The sequence below is a fragment of the Gigantopelta aegis genome, chromosome 11, assembly GCF_016097555.1.
Source record: "Gigantopelta aegis isolate Gae_Host chromosome 11, Gae_host_genome, whole genome shotgun sequence".
NCBI lineage: Eukaryota > Metazoa > Mollusca > Gastropoda > Neomphalida > Peltospiridae > Gigantopelta > Gigantopelta aegis.
Genome location: NC_054709.1, coordinates 20,672,117 through 20,676,514, shown reverse-complemented (window position 1 = coordinate 20,676,514; position 4,398 = coordinate 20,672,117).

Sequence of the window (4,398 nt, the reverse complement as noted above, 5' to 3'; positions counted from 1 at the left end):
TTTTCCGGATCACTGTATTTTTGTTTTAATTTTATACATTAAATTTAGTCTAACATTAGTTCGGCGCTCTGAGAGAACAAACAATTACAGCTTGAAGAAGTGATACCCCAAAAATCTACATTATGTTAATATATATTAATATTAGTAAAAAGAAAGAGTTTCAACCAGTGCCATATAATGCTATTAGGGAATATATACCATCCCAAGTATCAGAACTAGGTCAGGTCAGAGGGTTTTACGTGCACATTCAGAGCAAGCTGTTATAGCGCACGCCTGTCATGGGCATAGGCTCCTCTATCCAGGACAGGAAAGGGGTTGGGGTGGATGTGAGCGCGGACCGCCCGCACTGGCAGGTGCAAGAGAGCACCAGTAGCCCGACCGGGGTCGGTAACGGGCGGGGTGGATGGGGGGGGGGGGGGGGGTAGTTTTGGTGTTATCGAATTTTGAATGCCCCGTGAGATTAAGCCAAAAAGAAAGGTTGTGCAGTTTTAATGAATGAAATGGGCGCTTTTTTAACGGTCCGCCAAAAAATAAGAACCAAAATATTACCTTGTTACTGAAGAGTGGCGTAGTCAAGGAAGGTGTCTGTATTTGTTGGTTGCTTGCTTTGTTCGTTTTGTGTGCGTGTGCGTGCGTGTGCGTGTCTGTTTGTGGCGTTTTGTATGGGTTTTTTAGGTTTATTTTATTTATTTATTTTGTTTAATCACGTAACGCTCGCAAAATATTTTTGACACAAAAATTGTATAGAAATACATGCACGACTGAATGGCTGCGTGCATCTCAGTCGGTTGAGTGTTTGCCTGACGTTGTTGCGTCGCAGGATCGAACCCCCTCGGTGGATCCATTCAACTGATTGTTTTTTGTTCTCGCCATAATTGGTCAAAGGCTGTGGTATGTGATTTCCTGTCTGTAGGATAATATATACAAAATATCCCTTGTTACTAATAGAAAAATATAGCGGGTTTCCTTTCAAAGACTACATGTCAAAATTATCAAATGTTTGACATCCAATAACCGATGATTAGTAAATCAATGTGCTCAAACTTGTAAGTCTTCCATGACAACAACCTCGTGGATTTTGAACCATGATTCGTGTCAACGTGGTAGAGTCACGACCATGTCTCTTGGACTATTTCTTCTGCAGAGATGCAGCTTTTCATAACGGTAACTGTTTCGTCGACAGTACCTAGAATATAGTACCAGGACTAAACCATTGACATACAAGTCATAAACAGAAGGCAATAGCCAGGACATTTGGGTTAACTGGGTTGGTGGGGATGGGCTTATAACCCATTAGTTGTTAATCTGAGCGCACCCGCCGTAAGTTGGGAGTTGGGGAAATTACAACTCAACCGTCGAGTTGGCCAACTTTCTGCTGGCAGTTGGCAGTCTGACCCTAGCATAATAAGCAATTGGTAGTCTCAGCCTAGCATTATATACCATTTATCTTACAACGAGTTTAAAAAAAAAAAAAAAAAAAAAAAAAAAAAAAAAAAACCCACCATCTAACGAGCAATAGCGGGTTGCATAAGATTTTAAACGAGTTGTAAGATAAATGGTATCTAACGGACATGAAGGTAGTATTCTATTTTTCTTATTTATCCTCAAAACCCAGGTCTTGATAAAATTAAAACGTCTTGTTTTGAACTAAAACTTATTTACAGCCCTTGTGTTGTAGCTAACTTATAACGCGTCACAGACAAATCGGTTTCAAGTTACGATATACGTCATAGATCAATCTATTTCGATCGTGCTCTTTGTTTTCATCGGATAGTACGATTGTCGCAACCGAGTCATCACAAAGTTAGCAGTCAGTCGTTTGTCTTTAATTTGTTATCACACATATATGTGTTATTAGTTTGTGTTATCATAAATAATGTTCTCACCAACGTATCTGAAAATAACGGGTCATCAGAAAGTCAGTAACCAATCGCTTGTCCTCAATTTGTTATCGCACATGTATGTGTTATTAGTATGTGTTATCATAAATAATGTTCTCACCAACGTATCTGAAAATAACGGGTCATCAGAAAGTCAGCAACCAATCGCTTGTCCTCAATTTGTTATCGCACATGTATGTGTTATTAGTATGTGTTATCATAAATAATGTTTTCACCAACGGATCTGAAAGAAAACCCGTAATATCGGGCGTTTTCGGTTGCTCGCTGAAACTTTTTTGTGCGCCTAATGCTAGGATCAGACAGCCAATTGTCAGCACAAAGTTGGCCAAATCAATGGTTAAATTGTAATTTCTCCAGCTTACGACGGGTGCGCTAAGATTAACAACTAATGGGTTATACAACGAGAATCGAGTTGTAAGAGCGCCCACACTAGCAACTGGACAGTCGTAGAAGTCGTGAGAGCAGAAAGTTGGTCAACTTTGTGCTGGCAAATGGTAGTCTTAGCCTATTACATAGATGTGATGTGGCAAAAGACGATGGTACAAGTCAAACTGTTCGCGAGCGCTCGATTTCCTGAACATGCCTCTGGAAAGATAGTTTATGATCAGAATGAATGAATGAATGTTTAACGACACCTCAGGTTTATGATCAGAATGAATGAATGAATGTTTAACGACACCTCAGGTTTATGATCACAATGAATGAATGTTTAACAACACCTCAGGTTTATGATCAGAATGAATGAATGAATGTTTAACGACACCTCAGGTTTATGATCAGAATGAATGAATGAATGAATGAATGTTTAACGACACCTCAGGTTTATGATCAAAGACGCATTTGTCTTACTCTTTCCAAAGACCAACACGATATCTTGTTTATACGCGTTCCAACAAACACGACAGCATATGCCACAGACTTTGTTATAGCACTCATCGTGGGGCACTGTTTGGAATGGGAATAAATTCAATGGATGTTTCGAAGGAAATGGACCTTACTACCCATCAGTCCTGAAGCTAGCACTCCCTGTCTTGGACACATCCACCGGGGAATCGGGGGGAATGTGCCCAGGACAGTCGTGCTTGAACCTTCAGTGGTTGATTAATTGATTGCTAGCATTTTAACATTGAGATACCCCTCCCCCACCTGTTTGCAATGTGTCTAGGTATCGGCATCGGTGGTGTAGTGGTTAAGACATCGGACGTAAGGCTGGTAGGTACTGGATTCGCAGCCTGGTACCGGCTCCAACCCAGGGCGAGTTTTAATGACTCAATGGATAGGTGTTAGACAACTACACCGACGGCCTTCTCTCTGACTAATTAGTTAACCATTGACAAATAACCCTCTATCCTGGTCAGAAGAGCCCAGATAGGTGAACTGTGTGTCCAGACAGCGTGATTGAACCTTAATTGGACATAAGCACGAAAATAAGTATAAACATATAAATAATGAGCCTAGACTGCGCCGTTTGACTGAACGGAGCCCAATTTCAGCGTTCAAGTTGGACCCTCAAAGTTATCAGCAATTGGGCACATTTGATGAGAGGGCGGACGTAGCCCAGTGGTAAAGCACCCGCTGATGCGCGGTCAGTCTGGGATCGATCCCCGTCAGTGGACCGATTGGGCTATTTCTCTTTCCAACCAGTGCACCACGACTGGTATATCAAAGGCCGTGGCATGTACTATCCTGTCTGTGGAATGGTGCATATAAAAGATCCCTGGCTACTAATGGAAAATAAAATGTAGCGGGTTTTCTCTCTAATATGTCAAAATTATTAAATGTTTGGCATCCTATAACCGATGACTAAGAAAATCAATGTGCTCCATAATGAGACATCTGTAGTCAAATTCAAGTTTCATTTAGCCCAAACATCTGAAAAGACAGCAGTAGAAAGAAGAAAATGTTTTATTTAACGACGCACTCAACACATTTTATTTACGGTTATATGACGTCAGATATACGGTTAAGGACCACACAGATATTGAGAGAGGAAACCCGCTGTCGCCACTTCATGGGCTACTCTTTTCGATTAGCAGCAAGGGATCTTTTATATGCGCCATCCCACAGACAGGGTAGTATATACCACGGCCTTTGATATACCAGTCGTGGTGCACTGGCTGGAACGAGAAATATCCCAATGGGTCCACCGACGGGGATCGATCCCGGACAGACTGCGCATCGAGCGAGCGCTGTACCACTGGGCTACGTTCAGCCCCGACAGCAGTAGAGTACGACACACATTTTTTTTTAATTATTATTATTATTATTTTTTTTTTATTTTTTTTTTTTTTTTGAGTGGGAGTTAATAGCTTTTTTTTTCGAAATATATTTGCAAGATTCAGCTAAAATTCGTATTGGCTATATCGTGAACAACAGCATTAACAGTGCTAAAAAATTGGTTTGTTGGTTGGCTGTTGATGGCTCTTTTTTTCTCTTTTTTTCTCTTTTTTTGTCTACAGGCTAATCCTCTTATCTTTGGATTTTTGCAATGTGTAAC